The 26,815-nt window shown below is 33.3% G+C and overlaps 1 protein-coding gene across 1 annotated transcript in view; it reads left to right on the top strand.

Annotated features, from left to right (window-relative positions):
- Window positions 1-26,815, top strand: part of MS3_00002673 (uncharacterized protein) — a 252,496-nt gene that overhangs the window by 26,820 nt on the left and 198,861 nt on the right. The window contains exons 13-27 of the mRNA XM_051210282.1: window positions 779-1,119; window positions 1,569-1,712; window positions 4,928-5,108; window positions 6,630-6,811; window positions 8,294-8,508; window positions 8,906-9,102; window positions 10,904-11,289; window positions 12,987-13,985; window positions 15,868-16,023; window positions 17,618-17,842; window positions 18,756-18,958; window positions 20,777-20,952; window positions 22,135-22,271; window positions 23,773-24,085; window positions 25,348-25,672. The gene's annotated coding sequence lies outside the window, so the exon portion shown is untranslated. The remainder of the gene's footprint in view (window positions 1-778; window positions 1,120-1,568; window positions 1,713-4,927; window positions 5,109-6,629; window positions 6,812-8,293; window positions 8,509-8,905; window positions 9,103-10,903; window positions 11,290-12,986; window positions 13,986-15,867; window positions 16,024-17,617; window positions 17,843-18,755; window positions 18,959-20,776; window positions 20,953-22,134; window positions 22,272-23,772; window positions 24,086-25,347; window positions 25,673-26,815) is intronic.

The following is a 26,815-nucleotide window of genomic DNA, read 5'->3' as shown; positions in this document are numbered from 1 at the left end:
AATAGTAATTTTTTCAAGAAAACAGCAAGCAAAACAGTCACCTTATTTTCATTGAAAGATTATATATATATCATTATTACATTACTTTTACTTAAATAATACTTGTCTAATTAGATGAGTTGGCTGATGAATGGTGGCCAACAAAATGTTCAGTTTATATACGATTACAGTAATCTGCCTATTCAGGGATGATCTATATCTTTTGTGATAAATGACATAAGTTACAATGTGTTTTATCTAAAAGGCATAGGTTTTACTTTAATACATTCTAATTTTCATTTAAAAATGCATAAGCGAAAACAAGATGCTTCTTTTCACTTTTGTAAGCATTGTCAATCAATAGTACTTTTACAAAAAGAATTGGTGCGACGTACACCATAACCTTCAGGAGGAATGACTTCTTTCACGGATTAGAGTACATCTTATTTAAGAAAAATGGAAAAAAATGAGAATCAAGTTCAGTGCTAGTTTCACTTGTTACTTATTAACGTGGTATATATCTCAGCGGTTATCGTTAACATTAGTCTAACTACATTGTTCAATTTGAATTAAGAGAACAAATTTGTAACTATTTTCATATCTTTCATAAACTAAGTACTTATTAATGAATATTCCTTTGTCTTGTGATTGAATGGTAACATATTTATATTTAAATGATTTTACGTCTTCATTCAAAGAATTCAAAAGTAGATTATTAAAATTTTGTGTTGAATTAAACATGTTCAGATCCTGAAGGGATTTTTTCTTATGATCGTTATTTCGTGCTTCATTCATTTAGGTTTCTGATTTAGAAGACGGAAAGTATACTTGTACAGTTCGTAATGCAGCAGGCTCAGCTACTACATATTGTAATGTTACTGTTCAACCAACAGATACAAGAGAATCTTTATTACCGTCACAAGTGACACTACGACCAACAGCTCCACGTCGTAGAAGGGATTTACAGTCTGATTCAGATGAAGTATTTGAACCAGTTAAAATACCACGAATAGTTCAATCACCTATCGGAGTCACAGAAGAACAAGTGATTCCAGTTAGTGCAGTTAAAGGAGCCTATCCAAAATATACTCAAAGAGCTGTTTCAGTACCACCTACAACAACAGCCTCTGTACCTTTAAGGTGAGTGAACTTTGTTACTATAACTTAAAATTTCACTACTGATATGAAAGATTGAATGGATAAAATCCTAATGGTTAATAAGATACCTTTACTGATGCTTTTTTCAAAAGTCTGCGACTTATGATACGTTCTTAGCTCATGACGAAATAATGTGATAGCGTTTTGTCTAAAACCAAATAACCGTCAACTGGGTCAACGTACTATGTTAGTATAATAAACTTTAGGGCATGTTTATATGAACTGATGATACTACCAGGTTAACCAGATTTTATTAGGTAAAGTTGATCACAAATATTTAGCGTACTGACTAAGTATAAAGTATCTTGATCAAATGATACGTTTTGAAGTACTTACACATTACACACTATTTATTTTATGTTTGCTTTCATGACTAATCTAACAACAATCATGTCTGATTTTTTAAAAATTTTTAATAAAAATATCTGAAGAATACAAAAAAATGCCACGGGAGGACGTCCAGTATCAGATTATGGCAGACCCCACAGTTTATTCTACCACTGCAAAATTCTGGAGTGAATGAAGCGGAAAAAATCAAATTAGAATGTCAAATTACTGGGATTCCTGCACCACAGGTAAAATATTCATTTCTTCTTTGTATCGTTTACTTTGAATTTATTAAACAAGTGAACAACGTGATGGTGTTTGAAGCCAACGGTACTGGGTTCGAGTCCCAGAGTGAATATGAACTTCGAGATGGTGGTACATCCAACTGATTAGTCCCAAATAGGACGAAATGCACTTTGTCCTGGATTCCGCTGCTAGTCACTATCTATCTTTGCTTAAAAAGCTTGTGACTTAAGGCTATATCAGGGTAATCCTCACAGTATGCACATATGCCAACAAGCGACTGATCAATTTCAGTCCTTAATAACAATGGGAAGATTCAAGTAAAACAACACCAAGTGGATCTAAAATTTAATTTTCTTATAAATTAAATCATTAACTTACCAAATAATTTCATGGTATTGATGTTTATATGGAAAATGTTTTCGTTGAAAAGTAAATCGACATGAACGATCTATAACCAAAGAATTTAAGAAGTTCAGGTTTATAATAGCAATCTAAAATTGACTGTCTAGTCACGCAACCTAAAGATTCTGAGTTTGACTCCTTTCTGACGAGGTGACTCATATAAGAACGAAACTAAACGTACTATGCTTCTGGATTCCCAGTGGTTGTCCAATAGATGTCAAACCACTGTCTATACTACCTTTAAAATAATCTAGCCATTGATTTCAACAGCCTCATAGTATCAGCTATAGTCTTGTTTTTAAATTGACTCGGTGTTTAATTGATATGGGATAGACTAACTTCTTAAGAAAATCACACATGTATTTTGATCACTCCTTCTCGATAACCGCTGTTATTTCGCTATTGGTAAAACGTCTAGGTTCAATATATAGAAGGAAGGAAACATCTTGTATTTAATATTTGGTACAATATTTTGAATCTTTTACTCATGAGAATAAGAATCAATCTGACAAGTTGATTATCGGAAATTAATTTGATGGACATTCAGTTTGGAGTTGTAGGGATTTTCGAAATTTCACTTAAATCATGAACCGATCCGTCGTTCAACTCAGGTTTTTAGTGGTGGTCTAAGTTACATCATTTCTTAATTTTAATTAAATACTGGTTCGTTAAACCCAATTTCTTTTTAAGGAACCTTTATAAGCTACTGTTAAAGATTCAGTAGTATTTTTGTAAATGGTTAGATTTCAAGAATGTGAACAGAAAGAAAAGAGTATTCAGAAAAGAAAATTTTCTTTTCGATGAAATCATTTACTTCAGCTGTATATTCATATTTATAGTTGTTTGTTATTTATATATATACTACAGAAAGATATAAAAGATTGAATCATAAAGTGATTCGGAATTTTAGATATCAAACGGGGATGCACAATAATCAGGGAGTTCGAGAGGAGTATGGTCAGAATTATGACAGATAATTGTCCACTTGACAGATATGAAGGAAAAAAAGGGTGAAAGTTAAAGGTCATAACAACAATTGAATTATAATCATTGATTGGTTAATGGTTAGCTGAAAAGTATAAAACCCATCAGAAATCACATCAATAGATACAGCTCTCTTGATCCATTCAAAATATCAGCATAAGATGTAGAAAAGAAAGCTTCCTTGAGATCTTGACTCATGTCAAGTTACACAGAAAGATCTAATAATCTCGTAGAATTGATTGATCGAGTTATTAAAAGTTTCTGTAAGAAGGGAAATAAAAACAGTTTAATTATAAATGACATTTTGGATTTGGATTGAAATAAAGTACATTTTTATCTGCTCATTGTTTCATACAGAGTATATGGTTATGAATAATGAAGCGCTGGAAGTTCTAGATATGACGCATTTAGGAAACATAGTAAGGTTGGGGGTGACTTCAACCAAACATTCCATTTATGGAAAAAGGCATCAAAACGTTGTGGAGAGTTTATTTACGGGATTTAACGATCTTGGTTGAAATAAAATGAGCAGTGTAACACTTCTGATATTAGTCTTTTAAGTTAGACTGATTTGTAGCGAAATTTAAGTACACTACCCTCCAAGATCATTACTACCATTTACATCTTAATTCTACTAACTCTAAGATCAATCTTCATTAACCTTCTGTGACTCTCACAGTACCCAGTACTAAAGATTGACGCCTTATATTGATAGAAAACTTTATTTAAAATTAATTATACAAAGTAATTCACAACAGTATCTTAACAATAAAATCTGTAGAAACATTCAGAAAATGAGACTGTTACTGACATTTACATTTAATACAAACTCTCTATCTTGTTAGATCCTTGGAAGATGAATTAACCCGATTTTGTGTTGATTTTTACTCTGACACACGATATCGACACTTATCTTATCATACAATGTAATGTTGTCTACAATGTTATCATTTTCATTTGTATTTTAAAGATTGCTGATTATTACTGAACAATGTAAGTTCATTAAGGATACAGAGTTATTCAGAACTATCGTGATTAGTCATGTCAATTAAGATCAATCATTTATAATCACATACTATTCTTATATCTCATCATAATTTAGAACAAACATTCAATTCTATCGAAAAAATTTATGATTGCTGTATTACCACATTGATAATTATACTCATACCGTGATCTTATTATGACAGCTCGATTAAGTTCATTTAAATACTGTTAATTTTACTTTCCGGAAAAATCTTCACATTTTGACAGGGTTGATCACCTTTCGATGAAATATATAAATATATTGTTACTTACATTATAAACATATGGTCAAAATATGATGAGAGCGATTCACTTGTTCGTGAATAGATGAATAATTACTGACGAAAACCAAGGTTACAAAAGAGAAGACGTCACACAACACTGTAGAGAACGAGAACACAAAGGCGGACCGAGCAAATGTGGAGTTACAGAATCGCTTGGTAAAATCTAAGAACCATGCAGTGAATACTTCGTTTCTAAGATGTCTATTAATCGTCTCAAACTTTATTATTCGTTCATTTCCATATCAATCACTCTCTGTTCTCCTACTCTTCTCTTCTATCTTCACAACCTTCTACCACAAGGCATTCCACTTTCGATTAATGATACATACTACTGATATCTGCGATATCAGTAGCATACACCACAGCACATTCATATTTTATTAAAATATTTATCTGATGAATTAATACACTTATTTTTATAAATTAACATCATAGAATCGTTAGAATTTATCTGCATAATATTACTGAAATGAATTCATTTTTAAATATTACATTATCTTTACTATTTTTTACTTTTAAAGGTTACTTGGCTTAAAAATGGTATCCCATTAGCTAGATCTAATTCATATGTAACTAAAGAGATTGGACAATATCACTGTCTAATCTTTTATGATGTATTTCTTGATGATCAAGGTGAATATACATGTGTAGCTGAAAATCCTTATGGAAGAGCATTTAGTTCATGTAGAATGGATGTTGAACGTGAGTTGAATATTTTTAAGAGTCAAAGTTTAGTTTAGTATTCAGACTACTTCATTTAACCGATAAAAGGGTAAGACTATAATTTATAGACGAACCAATTAGATTTAGGATAACAGATCTTGGATGTTGGCGCAAAATTCATTCACTCATTAGTCCAAATAGCGTTTTGATATTTTAGCTGATGTCAGTTGGTGATGAAAACCATAAATCTAAATCCTACCCTTACAATCAACTGTAAATCGTTGTCTCTATTCTTCAAACGGCATTATAACCTTCATTTAGACCTATTATGTAGGTGGATTCTCTCAGGGTCACCTTGGCGTCGCTTAAAGGTCGTCCATAAATTATAGTTTCACCGACAAAGGTTTAATTCTACTTTAAATATTAAGTCTGATACCACCTAAACGGAATGAACATTAAATAAACAGGAATTTGTTTACCTAGAAATAGAATATTTTTGAATGAATAGCTGACTTCGTGCTTACATTTACACACATATTATACGATCACGTTTTAATATTCACAATTGAAGTAAAAGATGAAATTAAACTCATCTTGGATATAGTTATAAGACGACTATACTGAAATTTCTCAAATTACTATCATAAATTGTCCCTAGTCACCCTACAAAGAATAACCGATGAAAAATATCAATACACTCACAGTCGGTGTTACGTACCTAGGTACAGACATCCATTATTTTCAGGAGAAACTATATCTATCAGTGTAGGATTGTAGAGATTGTTAATTTTTAATTGAGATTATGAATCGAGTAATGCTGAACCACCACTGAAAACCTAGGTGGGTAAATGTCTCACATCAAACACGGATCATCTACACTGGCAACGGCTTCCAACTAGAACTCTGAGAGTTACCTCTCGAAGCCAATCATTAGCGAGCACATGATGCCGGCTAGGTGGTTTAGGGGTTAAGGGTTCGTGTACGAGACCGAAGGTCGTGAATTGTGGATGCGCACTGGTGAGGAGTCCCATACTTGGACGAAACGGCTATTCAGTGCTTCCAGGTTTTCAATGTTGAACTAGCATTGATCGATTCATGATCTCAATCAAAACTATATCCATTAATACAATGTGGTTTAATTAGTACTATTTACTTTTCGATTGATGATAGGGTTATTTGTTAAGTAAAGTGAGTTGTGGAGATTACTCCCATTTGAATCCCTTAGATATTACGAACTACCATCAGCTAGAGAAGTGATTCTGATGAATAATAAATAGAAAAACTGCTATCGAGAGCTCTAACTGACTTCAATTCAAAACGAGCAATCTTTTAAAAAATAGCGTATTATTTTGACTAATAAGTTGTACTTAAACCGTTTATAACGAAGAACAAAATCCTATGATACCACCGACTTTCACATAGTGCAATAGCCTTAATCTGGACTTCATATAGATAATAACGGAAGCAAGTTTAATGGAAAAAAGTATGTATGTTATATGAACACATACCTCTAAAAAGAATGCATATAGCTTTACATTTATTTCTATGCTTACATTTTAGCGATTTGTGAAGATGAACAACCAACTGATAGTGAACCGACGTTAGTAAAACCATTACCGCCAAGTTTATCTGTTGTAGAAGGTGGATCAGTTGAATTAACATGTCAATTCACTGGAAGGCCAATACCTTCCATAGTATGGCTTAAAGATGGTAAACAACCACAATCTTCAATTAATTTTCAGGTTAGAATAGTTAGTCTTTTTTGAAGTATAAATCACATTATTTTTCTAATTGCTCCTCTAACAGTCAGGTCGAAATAGAAAACTCTAGAACTGACAAGGAATGGACAGAAACTACTTTAGGCAGATAAGATGAAAGACGACCAATGCTTTAAAAATACCCATGATAAAAAATCTGTAATGTACGCATGTTTTATACTCTCAAAGACCAAGTATCACTACCACAACTAAGACCATAGTGGATTAATATGCAGTATGAACTCCTTTTGGTTGATAGACGAACATCCCGTATACTCTTCAGGTGACATAAGTTGGTAAAGGCCACCCAAGCTTACGAAATCTTTAGCGAGATTTCGTCACACACTAACGCACCAGGGTTGATGAGACTCCCAAGATAAGTTAAGTGATCAAACCATTTAACTAGTTTATTCCTTATCACTAGTTCAGGCATTGACGTAGACCAGTAAAACTTTGCATGTTTGTCGATATCGCCAACAATCAGAACTATGTCAACTGCGTGTTCTAAGTCTTTAAGCGAACCTCCTAAAGAAAGATTAACCCCTAAAAGTTTAGTTGAAAAAGATTTTATCTCATTAACTATATTAAACAACTTACTGCTCAATATACCGTAACTAAATAATATATCTGACTAGAAGATATCATACTCATTGTCATTACTCAAATTCACTACAAATGTAAATAATCTGTGTAAAATATTATTAACGAATTAATCATATGTATTTGGAAAATCTAACGTTTCGCCTGGCAATCTGACCCAAGCTATTTCAAGAAATTATAATCAAACATCAAAATTACTGATTATAAATAGGTACATGGTCCTCCCGTTCACTGTATACTGAATAGATCATCCAATCAACGTTAAAAATGTTTAAAGTAGATATTTGCTTTAGCGTATAAGAGATATATAATGTGAAACAAAAGCGTGTTCAGATAACAGATTAAGTGTATCCATAGTTTGAGTGAGAAGAAGGCTTGAACCAGATTGACAGGCCAAATGTTAGATTTACTTCAAATTCATTCACTGAGATTTTACAAATACATTCTTCCTGCTTAATGTCTCACAACAACTCGGTGCCCAAATACTGTGAACCTATTCAATCAAATTTAGACAAAAGTTCTTATATAATGAATCATATATATGTATATTAAGTTGTAAACATAGACTTGAAACTTTGTATCCAATGTACTGAACAAGATGATTAGAATAATGTTCTAACGCCACCTATCAATAATTCTTATCCACGTATATACAAATAGCTATTATTATTTTTTGATGAAGTTTTGTTCTCTTAACTGGATGGTTTGGTCGTGGAGCTTTCACCGTTCTTCTGAACGACATCATCAGCAAAAACTTCTACCTGAGCTACAAATCTTCTCCATCATCTCAGTTATTATCATTGTTTTATTGGTAAATTAACAGGTTGATTTATTTTATTCTAAAAGTATTCATGTATTAACTTTTAGACATTTCAAGATTCTGGTTTTGCACGTCTTTATATACCAAAAGTTGAAAAAGATAAAACTGGTCTATATGAAGCTGTAGCAACAAATCCATTAGGTAGTTGTTCTACTACTGTATATATGGAAATACTTCCATCTATACGAACATCTATTGATTTATTGCCAACAATTTCACCAGTGATGAGTGGAAGTTCACCGGAATTTACGCGAATATTTAAGTAAGTTTGATACATAAATATTTTATCAGTATGAGGGGTTTGTGGAGATTGTATTAATTTAATAGTTCAATTCATGAGTCGATTTAAGCTAGACCAACATAGAAAACCATTGGATGCTAGCTCAGTCGTCTAAACCTTAAGTGTTTGCTTGAGAGACCAAAGGTCCTGGGTTCAAGTTTCTTGTGCAGGATCATGTATGCGTACTGCTGACGAGTCTCATACTGGGACGAAAGGGTTGTGCAATGCTCTCAGGTTTCCATTGATGAACTAGTTTAAATCGACTCATGGATTGAAATATTAAATTATATAGATATTTAATGGAAAAAAGTTGATAATTAATAAATTTATCTATTTTTATTCATACATTATATCCTTTATTTGTTTCAAATACTTACAGAGATGTTTATATTGAATCAGAACGTTTAGAAGAAGTGGTACTTGAATGTTCAGTAGTTGGTGTTCCAACACCAATAGTGTATTGGACACATAATGGAATAATTATCAGACCAGATGATCAACGTTATACTGTTGGCCAAGGACCTGGTCCAAATGATCATTGTTTAATTATCCGACGACCAGGACCAGAATCAGCAGGTAATTCTACATTCTAATTATTATTTATTATAAAGGGTTTTTCTTTTCTATTTCTATAAAACTATGATTTTATCTCGGTTAAAAGTGTAGTCATTCTTAATGGATGTCAGTCATATATAAACTTACTTCTAAAATGCTAGTATACTTTTACTGTTTATTCGCCATAGGTTGCTAGTTAATCCAACTAAAATAGAATGACATAGTTACTTGATAAATCATGATAAGTATAGACGAAATAGTTGAAGTACCCAATCCATCAAATGAAGATTTAGAGCCTAGCTTTAATAGTGAAAATTTTCTGTTAGATTTACCTAATAATAAGTATTAGATTGATTTGTCTTTACTTAGTGAAAGGTAATTTATTAGACTAACCGTATGAAATAATCATTTTTATCTACCAGATATCAAATATATCGAAATACTTTTAGTTTCTTATAAAAGTTCACTAGAAATAAGTTTTATGAAAAGTGTTACAGGAAATATACATATTCTGACTTATTTTATTAACAGTAGTACTCTTTATGGAGTTAAATCTAAAAAAGATGAGACTATAATTTATGGACGACCTTTGAGCAACATTAAAATGACCATGAGAATGTCCACCTACATACTAGGGTTAAATGAGGGTTATAAAGCAGTTTGAAGAAGGATTATGATGCACAATTAATGGATTGGGTTAGGGATTAGATTTATGATTTTTCACCACGAAATGCCAAAGCACTATTTAGACAAATGGATGAATGAATTTCGCGCCAAAATCCAAGACGTGTTATCCTAAATCTGATTGGTTCGTTTATAAATTCTAATCTCACACTTCTAAATGCAAGATAGCTTTCATGACAAGACTTTTCTGAAATCAAATTTTTAGTTGGTAGAATTTTTAATACTATTATATCAATACCATATACTTTTCAAAGGCCAATGAAACCTAATATGATCATCTCATGAACAATATTGTATAACATGTTCTAATGTAGTTCTACATTGATAAAAATAAAGGTTAGAGGATATGTTACTTGTTTCTATTATGGCCATCGAATAGTTTTAATCTAAGTTCACTGAATTCCGGGATTCATAAAGTAAGATATAAATGTATCTACTTCATTATCGTGAAGCCTTCATCCTGCATTTCACTAAAAGGCGTTGTCAAATTCTTCACTTATAAGCTTATATGAACATTAAAATATGAGTTAAGATATTGTATTCTGAGGAAAAAAACTAACACAATGTGTAATACATAAAGTACGAAGGTAATTATATGAACCAAAATATTATGCTACTTGCTTTCTCTAAAAAGTACTCATTTTCTATTAAATATTTTATGAGATTCTTGGTTAGTTATTTCATTAAGTTTAATTGAGAATAAAAAGTACTGTGTTAGGTAAGTGATCGAAACTTCTAAGCCAAACTTTGGAAGTTCCTCAGTAACTTTTCATCTTGAAGAAATCGAAATAAACTAAACATTATGTAAGGAGTCACTGTGATTCGGAAATTTCGGGCATAATAAAATTATGAATTACTTGAATAGTGAAAATAGTTTACTATTTATCATTCATGATTTGTGCTCAATTAGATAGATAATATCCAAAGTTTTTATAAAGAAAAGTTATTACATGTTATGTAAATGTCGGTTCCTACACCCAGATTCCATAATAAGTGTAGCGAGGTTGACAGTTGCCAAGTAAGGAAAGTAGAACATAAAATAGTATGCTGACTTAAATTAGTCGCTTAATCAGATTCTTCTTCATCTGTTTCTGTTAATTTTAAAGTTATTTTCCTAATATACTTTATTGATCAATAGGTCGTTATCAAGCTATAGCTGAAAATCTCCATGGAAGAGTTACTTGTTCAGCATTTATAAGTCCTATTGGTTATAGTCAAACAATAATTAAAAGACCTCCATCTACGATGAGTTTAACAAGGCATACAGTTACACGACAAATATGTCCACGTGAAACATCATTACCTCCATCACCAGCAAGTACTGCTCCAATCATTTCACCACAATCATTTGCTACAGTTCAATTACCTTTATCACCAGTACGATTTCAAAGAGAAACATCAGCTCCACCATCACAATACTATTTGACAAGACATCATTTACAAATAAGACCAAGACAGCCAACACCACCAATTCAACTCACCTTTGCATTACCACGCAAAGAACAATCATTAAGTCGAACAGAGGTAAAATAAATTGTTTAGAGATAGTTTAAAATTAGTAGTTAAATATGTTAAATACCTCTTTGTACGTTGAAATTTCTTAGTATGCATAAATTCTTAACTCTATGATTCCAGTAACATAATAATTGGTCTAACATGGATCCATTCAGGATCTCAATCAAAACTCAACAATCTTCACAACCCTATATTGATAATTGTATATTAAACATTGTTAAATTCTTTTCATTTTGCTCAGATCACTTTTTGATATCAATATATTAGTTGATCACATTTAAATTGTCAATTAATTAAGTTAACTTAAACGATACAGTAATAGTCTAGGGAACTATTTCAGTCTTATTTCCTTTAGATTTTAATTTTTACCTGATTAATATTGACTACTATTCGATTGTTCTCATGTATTTTGACAAATCGGATATTATTCTGAAAATGAAACAATTTGACGGAATCCAAATATATAGTTTTACTATTGTTTACGCTGTAGGTTAACATCAGAATTCTATTGGGGATATGTATTATGAGCATTTAAATGCATTATAGCAGTTTGAATGTGTTTAGTACCCATTAAGGTGAATAAATCTTTATGGAGCTTAGAAAGTTTTTTTATTGTCACCAAATGGTATTTTATACAAAGCTTCTTGTGAATTAGTATCTGTACTTTATCACTGTATTGGTTTACGTAATATGTATGTCAGTACTAAACCAACATCTACGATGTTAATACAGTAGGCCTTAGAGAACTCTATATTATACTAAACATATATTGAACGAAGTGAATATTATCAATATGGGGTTGTGGAGATTATTAAATTTTTTATTGAGATCATAAACCGATTGGTGGTAGATCAACATTGAAAAGCTGGAAGCATTAGACGACCGTTTCGTCCTATTGTGGGGCTCCTCATCAGTGCACATTTACGACCCCGCGCGAGGGATTCGAACCCATGGCCTTCAGTATGGAGTGCGAACGCTTAACCTCCAGACCACTGAGCCGGATTCAACGGTGTTACTGTCTAACCCCAACCAATCCTCGAAATTGAGAGACCATTGTACTGAGGTAGATACCTGTTTCTACTCAACATGGATTAGACTCCACTGGTCACGGCTTTTCACTAGAACTCCGAGAATTCCCTCATGAAGCTAGTCACTAGTGAGCACATGGTAATTACTAGTATGGAGTTGTGGATATTATTAAGTGAACATCATTATCATACATACAACAAACGTCGTTTAAGCTAAAATGGAAACCTGTTCAATATGATTATGTCAGTTAATTTATACAGTAGTAGGTGAGTCCTTCAATTCTTTTCGGATTTCCGTAACTGAATACGTAGTTTAGCCAGTTTTCGAGATCGAATCTGAGAATTTCGACTTCCTGCACTAGTGTGTAATAGATAACTATAAACAAGGAAATATTCTCTGTTTTATAACAAACAATCCAAGGTTTGAAGCATTAGTGAATTTAGGATATAAAAATTAGTAAATCATTTCTAAACAACAAAATACTACAATGTTCTTAGGTAGATGGCCACCTTCCAAATTAATTTATTTTACCTCATTACCTGGAGATCTTCCCAAGAAAGAACCTACAAAATACAACACTAACAGAAACAATAATTCTATAGAGAATAACATGTAAGGTTAATAATCTTTATGTCATAGTTCCTTAACTAATATTACTTTCATTTTTAATTCTTTAGATAATACGACCTATTGATAGTCAATTAAAATTACAAGGCCAAGTAAAACATTATAGTAGTACACAACATTTATATAAAAAACAAATTACACCAATTGTACCAAACATTGAAACACGTTATTCACGACGTGTTGCTAGTCAACCACGTCTTTCACCAGGTTATTCATCAGAAGAAGAACATGAACATAGTATGTCCGTCGTACCAATGGTACGTCATTATAAAACACGTATGGAAAGAAATCTAGTAAGTAGACCATATATCATGTCTGGTTATAGTTCAGTAAAAGAACATAAACGTACATTACATATTACACCAATGAGACGTGAATATCAAACATCATTAGAACATAATTTACCAGCTAGGCCGATATTAGAAAAAGGTTATGCAGCCGAAGAAGGACGTGAATATGAAATGAATGTTGTACCTATTGTACCTCACACTGATTATAAAACTGAATTAACAACTGATATTTATAGTAAACCAGAGCTGACACCAGGCTATACTACAGAAACTGAACATATTCGATCATTTGAAATTACTCCAATGGTACCGGAATATCATACAAAAATGGAACGAAAAATAGCAAGTCATCCCATACTTGAAGCTGGTTATTCATCAGAAGAAGAACATGAACACAAATTGGATATTATTCCCATGACTACTTCATATAAAACTGAACTGAACACTGACGTATCCTCTAAACCAGAATTGATGCCTGGATATGCTGTTGAAACTAAACATCCTATCAAACTTGAAGTCACACCAATAGTTCCAGAATATCGTACTGAATTAGATACAAAAGTTGCTAGTCATCCACATTTAGAGGAAGGTTATACATCGGAAGGTGAACATGAGCATCAAATGGAACTGATACCGTTAGTACCTGAATACAAAACACAACTGTCAACAGATTTATCAGCAAAGACTGAAGTGATTAGTGGTTATGAAAGTCGATTACATTATGAAAAAACTTATCTTATGGAAACTCAATTAAAACAAGTAAGATACTGATGTTTAACACTAGGAATAATATATATCAGTTACAGAGTTAATCTTAGTCAAAATTATTATGATATGGATTACATTGCAAGTTTGTATCAGTATACTTTGTAACCTGACACAATTGTAATGTAGCGAATAATTGTATAAAAGGTTTAGTTTTCTGTCATATAAGAAAAAGAAACTCAACTAATTGTCCGATCTCCATATTTACTTACAGAATTCTAACATTTCATCACAAATCTTCGGAAAAAGATCACATGAAGCAGTGAAACTATAATTTATGAACGACCTTTCAGCGACACTGAAGTGACCTTGAGACTGAACACCTGATTACGAATAAATGAGGGTTATAAAGCAGTTAAAATTCTCATTTACAGCTGATGGTTAGGGTTAAAAATAAATTTTAAGGTTTTCATCACCAATTAACATCAGCTATAATGTCAAAACTCTCTTTAGCCAAATGTATGGATGAATTTCGAGTCGTGACTCATTATTTTATATCTGATTGGTTCGTCCATATATTGGACTTCATTAAATCGTTTTAACCCATTAGTTGTTCCTGATATTCTATTCGTTTTTAAAGAAGTTTATTTAGAGAATTAGATGAAAACAATCATGATAGTAATTCCTACACTAGTTCATATGGGATATGTAACATTATGTGATACAGGAACATGATCAAGTTATCAAATATGTTTTGAGAAGTGAAATGAATAAAACAAGAACATCTAGTTGATGAAAGGAAAAAAATATAAATTATGATTTACTAAGAACGTTTGTGCCAAGTTCTATTTTGATCAAGACTAATTCACAAACATTTTTTAAACTGGAATGACATACAGTATTTCATTCATAAAATTAAATAAGGTAACTGTCGTTTTACTGAGGTTGTATAAAATAGTGTAATCTGGTCAGTATTTCCATGATGATGAAATTGTTCTATTCAGAAAATCTAAATTCATTCTCCTAAGTTATTTTCGTTATCGTTAGTTTGATAGAATATTGACATTGTTTTGAGATATGGAATGGTTCTTGTTATATCCTTGTTATCTCGCTTAATAATTATACTTGAAAAAACAAACGAGGAACCAATGCAATTCTCATGAAGCGAAGAAAGAACACAAAGACTGGTACAAATGAAGATTCATTAACTCCAAATATAAGAAGGCGACCCTAGTCGTATATACACTCATTCATACATTGATTGGTCACCCATTTAGGATGAAACCACATGTATGAAAAGATATCCAGAATGATAACAAACCACAAACCATAAGCACAGATGAATGGTGGCTAGCAGTGGAATCCCACCCCATTACACAAGCAGGTCCTTATCAGGACTCAGTAGCTAAGTTGATAACGCGATGGCGTTTGAAGCGAACGGTAATGGGTTCGAGTTCTGGAGTGAACATCAATTCTGGGATACAAGTACACCCAACTAAAGAGTGCCAATTAGGATGAAACGTGGGTCCTGAATTCCATTATTAGCCAGTATCCATCGTTACTTAGAATGCTTGTGACTAAAAAGCATTGAGTAATCATCGCATTGAATTAAAGAAAGGATGTAATGTAGAACAAAATCCACAATGAGTAAGATTATGCATATTTTTCCCCGTCGTATCAGTTTCACTTCTTCTACTGTTATTTATGGTAAATATTTGGTGTTTCTGTTCTATTTTTACTATCGTTATTGGTGGAAAATGAAGCAAAACTCAGTTAATCAAACAATGTGCTATGAACAGTAGTTTACACACCATGTGTCCCTTTTACGCATAATATTTCTGTATACTATTTATTCCGGCTTTACGAATCGATAATATACAATCGATATGTTTTGAGAAAATTCGTATTATATTGTCTATTTCTTTTATTTTAATAGTATGAAACTGCTATTTCAACTCATCTACCAAGTAGGCCATCTTTAACATCAATATTTGAGTCGACTTTTGAACATGAAACAAATATGAATGTCGTTCCAGTTGTACCGCAGATTGAACATCATAAAAGTCAATGGATTGCGGATTTCTACGCTAGAGTATGTTAAACATTCCTAAAAATGTTCTGATGTTATTATGTGTGCGTAGAGAGCGACTACTTGAAGTATAGATGTTTTAACAGTCAAAAAAATATTCAAATTAATGAAAACTATCAAAATGAGGATTTGTGGAGATCGTATTAGTTTTTATAGTTGAATTCATGAGTTAATCTGAGCTAGACTACCACTGAGAGTCTGTAGTTACTGAACTGCCGTTTCGTCCTAGTATGGGACTCCTCAACGGTGCGCATCTACGATCCGTCACACGCAACTCGAGCTCAAGACCTTCATTCTCGTGAGTGAACACTTAACCTTTAGACCACTGAGCGAATATCCAATGGTACTAATGTCTAACTTCAATAGATCAATGATATTGAGCAAACCATCGTCAGTTTTTGGGTGGAGACAATCGAGGATGCGCACCACCGAGGAGTCCCATACTAAGACTAAACGGTCGTCCATAACTTCCGGATTTTCAATGGTGGTCTAGCTAAGATCGACTCATGAATCCAACTATTAATAAAGATTAGTTGGTCATCACAAATAACAGTCTGAAAAAAACTAACATCAACTAAGAAGTGATAAACGGTTGTCATAACCTTCTGTTTAATTGTGTTTAAACTGGACTAGTATTTTTAAAGTTTCAATGAGTACCTTAAAATAGAATCATATGGTTGAAATTCAGTATTAAATAGTTTAGTGATTTCAACCAATCCTTTTTATTATGCTATGCCACGTGACTGGAAACTAATAGTTTTTTTCTTTTTTGACCCAGAACATTTTTCTGTTAAGTACTCATCACTTTCTACAGCTTTCACACACTAATTTAACTTACTCTTTTTGGAAATATTGTTTATCGGATTTATTTAAATCGAATAATTTAGAAAATCTATTTTTCTAGTAACACATAATGACTGAAAACCAGAGCTAACAACTCATCTAAATCTGTAAGTAAAAACACAGATTTTTTAATCAGAATAGAGGTTTGTGGACAGATGTTTGTCCCAGGATGAGACTCCTCAGTAATTCATATCCACGACCTCACATGTGACGATCGGACCCATGACCGACCTCGCACACGAACCCTTATACTATGAACAACTGAGCCGGCATCTAACTGTTTCAGCGTCTAACTTCAGTCAATTCAAGATATTGCGTAACCCTTATCTATTTCCTGTGGCAGAAAACTGTCTCACACCTGACATAATTGGACTCTACTGGTTACAGCTTCTCACTCAGACTTTAGGAGTCGCATCTTGAAGCTAGTCACTGGTGAGCTCAAACACGTGGTCATTGTTTGTCCAATCCTGAACTCAAATAAAATGTTATTAGAATCATAATGAACTGCAATACAATCATCAATATGGTTTTACTAAACTGAATTCTCTAACAAAACCGAATACATGTACCGTTTTGAAAATATAGTTAAGAAGCTCCTCTACTTTTTGACTCACTAGCTCTTAAAAAATATTTTCTCCAAATTGATTTTACATTCATTCCCTAATGTTCTCATATTTTTTGAATAAAAATATTCTTCTTCTAAACGGATAAACTAGACAATTTATTTTATTGTTTATCATCCGTACTCTTCTAGTACCGTCCAGTAGATGTAATTGTTGAAGTACCTATTCCACCAGAATTTGTAAAACCTCTAGCAAATGTTGTAGCTGATGAAGGAGCATGTGTTGTTATAGAAGGTCTTGTCAATGGAACACCACAACCCAAAATATCATGGTATCGTTCCGGACGTCAATTATCTGATGGTCCTGATTTCCGTTTAGATTATACAAATAATCGTGTACGATTAACACTCAGTGAAGTAAGTTATTTTTCATTATTATCAAAAATAAGTTAATTGTAATTAGTGAATTTTTTTAGTTTTTTAAATATGTTACATAATATTCAATTAATTGATTGGGTTCAACATTTTAAACAAAGTAATCAAACATTTCGAAAGATCTAAAAGATTTTATATGAATAAAAAATCCAAATGGTACTTTGGTTTGTGAAGAGTGTTGAATATCATCGTCTATTTAACTGACTGACCTTAGACAATCAATAATAGCCAAGTAGTATTAATCCAATTTGGATTATGCTGACTAAGATTTGATGAGTTCATCTATTCTATATCAACTTGTGTTATAATGACTATATCGAGCTAATCTGTAAATGATGTACCTATGTCAACCAAAACTGATCAAATTTCAGTCAAAGATATTAATAACGGGATAATCCAAACCGTTTCAAACTGAATTAATTTCCACAACTATTGTACAAGTAAATGGTTAGTTGCACTCAGTAGCAAAGTGGCACAGCACTGGGTTCGAGTCCTGGAGTAAACATCAACGGACACCCTGGGTTTCACTTTTAGTCACACTCCGTTCATTCTGTACCAACAAGTAGTGTTGTGGTGTATGCTACTTATGCTGGTGAATATAAATAGCATGTAATACCAATCAGAAGTGGAATGTCTGTCAAAAACAGGATTGAGAAGATTGAACAAAAAAGAACCGAAAAGGAAAAAAAGGAATAGAACTAAAAACAGAATCAGAAGAATTATGAAGGATGCGCACTGCCGAATCATCCCATACTAGGACGAAATAGCCATCCAGCACGTCCAGTTTTTCAATGGTGGTCTAACATATATCGATTCATAATGTCAATCAAAAACTTAACAATCTCCACAACTCTACACAGATAATATGTTTCAATTTTTTCCTTAAAAATTAAAGGCATTTCCTGACGATGCAGGTGAATATACTTGTGAAGCTGAAAATATTGCAGGTCGTGCACAAAGTACTGCAAATTTAATAGTACGTGGTCGTTTAATGACGCCAAGATTTATTAAAGGACTTGAAAATCAAATAATATATGAGAGAGAATCAGTTCGATTAATTGTTAAAGTAGATGGACATCCACCACCAACAGTTACATGGTAAGATTATTTACATTATTTAAAATGTTTATAGTAATTATTTTGGTTATTTTGTTAAATAATTGTTCATTTTCATTTGAGATATACTTTTTTCTCTTACTTACTTACACCTGTTAATCCCAATGAAGCACAGGCCACCGACCAGCATTCTCCAACCCACTCTGTCCTGAGCCTCCCTTTATAGTTCTATCCAATTCGTGTTCATTCTCTTCATGAATGTCTGCATTTCTCGGCGTAATGTGTTCGTTGGTCATCCACTTTTCCTTTGGCCTTGGGGATTCCATGTGTGGGCTTGCCTTGTGGCGTAGATGGGTGAATTCTTCAATGTGTATCCTATTCACTTCCAGCGTTCCTTCCTGATTTCTCCCTCCGCTGGAATCTGGTTTGTCCTCTCCCACAGTATGTTGTTGCTGATATTGTCTGAACAACGGATCCGAAGTATTTGGCGTAGACAGCTGTTAATAAACACTTGTATCTTCTGAATGATGGCTTCCATAGTTCTCCATGTTTCCGCTCCATACAGTAGAACTCCCTTGACATTTGTGCTGAAAATTCTGGTCATGGTGTTGGTTGATAGTTGTTTTGAGTTCCAGATGTTCTTCAATTGTAAATATGCTGCTCTCCCTTTGCCGATACGCACCTTCATATCTGCATCAGATCCACCGTGTTCATCAATGATGCTGCTCAGATATGTAAAGATTTTTACATCTTACAAAGCTTCTCCGTCAAGTGTGATTCGATTGGTGCATGTTGTGTTGTATCGGAGAATCTTCCTTTTCCCTTTGTGTGTGTTGAGACCTACTGCTGCTGAGGCTGCTGCTACATTGGTCGTCTTATCCTGCATTTGTTGTTGCGTGTGCGATAGAAGATCCAGATCATGTGCGAAGTCTATGTCGTCCAGCTGCATCCTGGATGTCCACTGTATCCCATGCTTCCCTCCCAGACGTCGACATTTCTTCTCACTGACTGAAAAACAGTTTTAACTTAATTTTTTATATCAAATATAACTTGGATACAACAATAATGATTACATTAATTGAATTTTATAAGTGATTAATAAGTTGAATTTCATTTATTTAATTCAAAAACAATGTTTAGTTTTTTCAAAAATGATTTGGTCTATGAAATTTCCGGGTAAAACGTTTCTGAATTGATCAAATTTTCATTATAAATGAACAATAATGAAATATCAGAAGGGATTGTTGTGGATATTGTAGTAATTTCAATGGTTGAGATCATAAGTCAATTGAAGCTGGACTATCATAGAAAACCTGGAAGCACTGGACAGCCGTTTCGTTCTATTGTGGGACTCCTCAGCAGTGCTCGTCATCAGCTTCAATTGACGCATGATCTCAACTATTGAAATTACTACAATATCCACAAAAACCCCTTCTGATAATTATCAACATATGCTCAGTAGTGACTGGCTTCAATAAGTATTTCTTGGAGTTCTAGTGAGAAGCAGTGACGAGTGAAGTTCGACCGGGTCTGCCATGAGATAGTAACTCATTGATGACAGTGGTAGATCTGTCACTCAATTTCGTGAATTGGTTAAAATTAAACATTAACACCGTAGGACACCGGCTGGCTCAATGGCTTAGAGGTTAAGCGTTCGCACACGAGACTGGTATGTCCTGGGTTCGAATCTCTGGTTACAAAGAAGAGGTATAATCTGATTAGTGAGGAATAGTTTTCTGGAAAATTTAATAAAAATATATCATTTAGTTGTATGCTGTACCCTCAAGGATGAACAGAATGATCAAATTCATATGTCACATAATACATTATTTACAAAATTAATTCTTTTAAATATTTCAGGACTCGTGATGGTCATGAAATTACAAGTTCTCCAAACTATTTACTTGAATGTGAAGGTAATGGTATTTATGCACTCAATATACCTGAAGCATTCTTTGAAAATTCTGGTCGTTATGCTGTAATTGCTGAGAATCCAGCTGGAAAATGTATTTCTTCTGGTTTGTTAACTGTTTTAGGTAAGTTGTTCTGTAATAATATGAATAAAAATTAAGTAAATAATATGATGTTGAAATGATGATAATTTGCATCTCATTTATATGCTCTTAAGTAATATTGTACTTTATAAAATAGCTGTCACATAGAGGCTTAGTAAATTATGAAAATCATACATTAAATACATTCTTTGAAATTCTTATTTGCTCTGTCCTTTACATACTCTATTATTCCTCTAATTCTGTTGTAATTTTGATTACTCTCATATGTGGTCTTGAGTGCTGTTAGAGGTATGAGGGCGGTTATCACTTTCCGGTTGCCCACACCGTGGAAGGGTTCTTCTGGAGGTGCCTGAAAAGGAAATTGGATTAGAGGTGGTCTTAATGGCCTGAGAGCGTGACCGCAGTGCCCAGGGGACAACTGCTCTAGGTCGGTCACACAAGACCTTTTTATGGGTAATTTTTGTGTTAGCTCCGTACTTGTTGAAACCTTACCGCCGGAGACGGATATCTGTGGGATAAGGCGAGGTGTGCATTTTTAGGGTCGACCTTTTCTAACCCCACCCCTCCTTGTGGGAAGGCAGCATCGCTGTCATGCTGGTTGTCTGAAGGAAACACCTTACTCCTGTCACACCTCTGTACAGTCAGCAGTACGACTTCTCCTTCGGACCTTAGGTTTGTTGCTTTTAGTCTTACTGCTCTTCAACCGACCTGTCTAACATGGTAGGACCTTGAGGAGCGGTTGTTCCAGCCAGTATAGCTCGGTTGCTTCATCACGATAGGCAAGCCCGACCACCACCTCAAGGTAGCAATCTTCTGCCACCAGGCATTGAACTTCCATTTGGTGCTACATACTACTTGTATCTGTCAGCATAAATAGTATGCACTACAGAAATAATTGATTTAATACATTTTTCAATATCGATTTGTATATTGTACACTACTAAAGTATCGGTTTTATTTAAATAGTCATCAACAATTTGAATAAGTTTAACTTCTAATCATTGGGTTTAGTATAGATGACAAGTCTATAATGGTATATATTGCATCAAGTCAACTAGTACACCAATATCATGCATACCTTGAAATATCCAAAACATGAATAACCCAACACACCAACTATCGTTCAAAGGTCTATGGTTATAACTTAAAGACAATTGTCCTTTTTTTAAAACTTAAACTCTTTTATTTCTAATTCTTTTACAGAACCAGAAAGACCTTATCCTCGTGAATTAGATAAGTTATGTCTAAGCCAGTTGACAGTGCAAGTAGAAGGTCTAAAACAAGTTCAAATACCATCTCCAGAACCTCGACCGTACCCAGAGAAGCCATATTTCACAAAAGTACGTCAATTATGAATATTTGTTTATTGATTAGATATTTGTGATTCACTTCAGTTGTGACTGAAGTAAAAATGGTTATTTTTATTTATTATGTATTGAAATGTATATATTTTACTGACACTTGCCGTACTGCAATTGATAAAACTTGTCCAATTTACTTCACTGAATATCAATACATGTGTTAAATTCTGGATATTTTTGCCTAACCCTAATTCATACTTTTATTACAGAAAAAAAACTTAGTTTCACTATCATGATCAATCCATTCATAACATAAATCAGTAATCGATTTTCATTTCTGATTACCCATACATAATAGTATTAAATGAATGGGGATATTTACGGTTTTACTATATTCCAAGGTAGATTTTGTCTTGGTTGAAAAACCTTTTGATGAATAGATCGACATATTGATTAACGTGAAGTCTAGCATATTAGTTGATAGGCTAATGAATTCCACTCTCGAACAACCCTAAGGTTTAGGCAATCTTACTCTTAATTCAGTCAATATGACATAGTGAGCAGTAATTATCTTCGTATTACTTGATGATTGTTTATTATGACCTATGAAGTTAACAGACAAGTTTATTTCACTAACATCTGATTATACATGTTTCTTGTGCACTCTGAAATCACAGGATGTTAATACATTTCCGAATGCAAAATGATTTTAACACGGCTAACATGAAGATATGAAATTGTCATCAAACTTACACCAAAACTTAGCTATTTTTTCACTTCGATCATAGTTATTGCTGCTTTAATTTTGTTGAACTAACGTTTCTCAGACTAATGTAACGTGACAAAACACTCAATGTGTTCAAATGAAACGTCTAAACCCATTTCCATCACGTAGAAAAGTGAGGCCTGCTTGAGCATCTGGGCTACCTGTTCCTGCCATCTAGATATTTCAACAAATTATCTATTTTTGTTTGTTTTAATATATCATTATGTTTATTAATCGCATAACCTATTCTGCTGCGTTTCTGAAAAGTGTACAACCTTTCGTTGTCAAAGTTACAAAAAACTCAATAAGAGACAATGTGGTTGCTGGCAATATACAACGAAAAGAATGCACATTATTCAAATGTTCATTTACTGGACTGCTAACATCTAACTGGCGATCACTCAATATTTATCACCAGGACCCACCAAGAAGAAAGAAACGGAAACTTGTTGAAATACTTTGCGCTGAGAATTCTATATTGTGCCAAAAATATAATATTGAATAAAGCTGATAATAATAATTATTATTATTTCATAGGTGAGAAACTAAGATGAATTTCAGCTAGAAGTAAACACCTAAAATGCATTTGTATCAAACATTAATTTTAATCTTATTAGAACTTTTGACGTACTTTAGTGAGTTCTTCAAGAAATCATGTTGAATATCTAGAAAAAAATTATAATTAAACTCAATGTTATCTGGATTTATCTTGTATATTACCATGACTTTTACACTAATTATTGTCTTTTCTAACATACATCTTTTTCATATTAGACCTTCAGTCCAGAAATAGAATTATATGAGGGCGAACGATTAATTTTAACAGCTGAAGCTTGTGGCAATCCAATACCATTCATTAAATGGTATCTAAATGGACAACCTTTAGTTGATAGCCCAGATCATCAACAAACTCAAGTTGGACCACCAGTGTCTGATGTGAATGAATTACAGCCTCATCCAGTAATCATGACAGGACATTTAATTATGAATGAACTATTCCCAGAAGATTCTGGTCTTTACACATGTATAGCAGAAAATATAGCGGGTCAAGCAGAAGTTATGTCTAATATAAGCGTTATAACGAAAAGTAAATCATTAAGTTTCCACATTTAAATTTTTACACTTTGTGAATTGTTAATCTGATAGCCAAATTTTTCAAAGATCATTATGAATTAAAACTAACAAAAGTGACAAGAAGCTTTGTTTTTAATATTAATTATAAGAATCCAAGTAATCATTTATATATTCCACTGCTCATTCAATGTATGAGCTTCAGTTTAGTCGAATAACAAACCATTACCTCTTTTTCTACGTCCTATGATTTGAGGACATAATTAAGGTTTAGAAAATAACTGTTAACATACTACTAGTGTGTTTAATTAATGGAAAGCAAAAATTCAAATGACTTCAAATAGTTTGATTGGAATAGTGTTCACTTTATTAATAGTCAGGATGAGTTTCTTCAGAAAGGTGTTTAACGTTTTTGGAAAGACAACAAATTTATTTTTATGGATTTTGGTTGAATTTCATCTACTAAGATGGATGATGGTAAATCAGTTGGTGAGGTTGTGAATCTTCGTCGACTGCGATGGTTGGGCTACGTGTTGCGTATGCCTGAACACCGATTACCACGACGTACAATGCTCACTAGTGTTGGGGATGGTTGGGAGAAAGTTAGGCGTGGCCAAACCAAAACGTGGCATCAGTGCTTCAAGTCACTAACTTCTAGTCTGAGCCATGTTGGTAGATGCAGACTACTTGGTTGGGGTCTGCGCGACTATCGTAACCAATAGTTAGAGACTCCTGGAGACATGGCTCAGAATCGATCACAATGGCATAGGTGTATACACTACTTATCTTCCCTTAAACTATGAGACTAGAACTGCTTCATATCTTTCTTTCTACGAACTAATTCTTTCTTTCTGTACCATAACCTTATACATAGTCTTTCTTTTATACATTAACACCACTGAATTAACTACTTCTATGAATTTGTTGTTCATCTTGTTGTGCTAATGAGGTATGGTAACTTGGACCGATACACATATGTTCCTGGTCCTACGTTGGAGCTGACTGACTGACTGACTGACCAAGATGGTTTGTCTACTCGTAAAGCTTTTCGAGTCCTTCTGAACAGCACCGTCAGAACAAGCTTCAGATAGATATGATCTACTTGAATATCTTTACATATAATTGGCAGCCTGTTCTGTCGATCTTAAGCCCGATTTGTTTTTAACAGAATGGCTACTTATTTTGTTACTTATTTAATGAAAAAAGTGTATAAGTTTATTAGTCTTCTTTGCTATATAGATTTATGCTTAGTAATGATTTAATTTTGTTTAAAACTAGCTATAAGCGATACAAAAAAGCCAACTGTTCAACCGCCGGAGTTTATTAAATTCCCAGAATCTCCAATAAGAGTTCAACCTGATCAAGAATTGATATTAGAAGTAGAAGTTAAAGGTTTGCCATTGAATTCATTGAATTGGTATCATAATGGCATGATTGTATATAGTAATCCGAATCAACTCATTCAAAATATACCAAATACAGGGATTACAAGATTAATTGTTCAACAAATTCAACCAGATGATCAAGGAGAATGGTTAGTGACAGCTACAAATCCAGCTGGTTCATGTTCAAAATGTCTTCAAATAATTTGTGAAGAACCTATGTGAGTTTTTATGAGAGTTTTAAACACACCAAGTTTTATATTATGCATTTATTTCGATCTCTTCATTGAATAAAAAACTATGAAAAATGAAAAAGCAATTATATCAATTAGTAGGTTCCGCTTAAAATATCTGAGTTACCTATTCACTGAACAATTCATTTACATCTTTGCTAAGGTGTATTTTATAACGATTTTTTTAGAAATCACTCAATCAAAGACTTAATAATCTCCAGAACTCCATACTGATAATTACCATGTGCTTACTAGTGACTAGCTTTGTAAGGGAATTCTCGGAGTTCTAGTGAGAAGCCGTGACCAGTGGAGTCTAATCCGTGTTAAGTAGAGACAGGTGTCTACCTCAGTACAATGGAAAATAGTCGCGAAATTACGTGGATAGGTCGAGGTTAGACATTAACACTGTCGGATGCCGGCCCAATGGTCTAGGAATTAAGCGTTCGCGTGCGAGACCGAAAGCCCTGGGTTCGAGTCTCACGAGCGGGATCGTGGATGCACACTGGTGAGGAGTCCCACAATAGGACAAAACGGCCGTCTAATGCTCCCAGATTTTCAATGTTGAACTAACATCATTCGGATTATGATCTCAATCAAAAACTTAATAATCTCCACAACTCCATACTGAATCTAACTACTTGGTACAGTCCTTTCTCCTAATTCTGATTCAGAGATAGTTGATATTCACAATTTTTGTCACACATTCAATTTTACTCAGGGTTTTATTAGGTCTTTTTTCTTTAAGCTTTGATTAAAAAACCAGTCTCAGCTTACCTATCTTCAGCTGAATCATCTAAGAAATGTGTTTACTTAAAAATTAACGACTTATCTGTAGGTGTTGACTAGACCTCCAAAGTGTTTTAGTATTTTGCTTATTATTCCACTAATAAATATAACATTCCCTTACAAATTGTAGTAATTAAAATTATTCAAAAGATCAAAATTGTTGAAATTAGTTAGATATTGACATCGTTGGACACCGGACCAGTGGTTCGACTCCCGTGTGTGCGATCGTGGATGCTCATCATTGAGTCATCCTATACTAGGAAGAAACGCCCGCTCATTGCTTCCAGGTTTTCAATGATGGTCTATCATTGATAAATTCATAATCTCAATATATATGAATTAATT

Source organism: Schistosoma haematobium, chromosome ZW (genome assembly GCF_000699445.3).
Source record: "Schistosoma haematobium chromosome ZW, whole genome shotgun sequence".
Taxonomy (NCBI): domain Eukaryota; kingdom Metazoa; phylum Platyhelminthes; class Trematoda; order Strigeidida; family Schistosomatidae; genus Schistosoma; species Schistosoma haematobium.
Note: the sequence above shows the minus strand (reverse complement) of the source record. Positions and strands in the feature narration are given on the sequence as shown.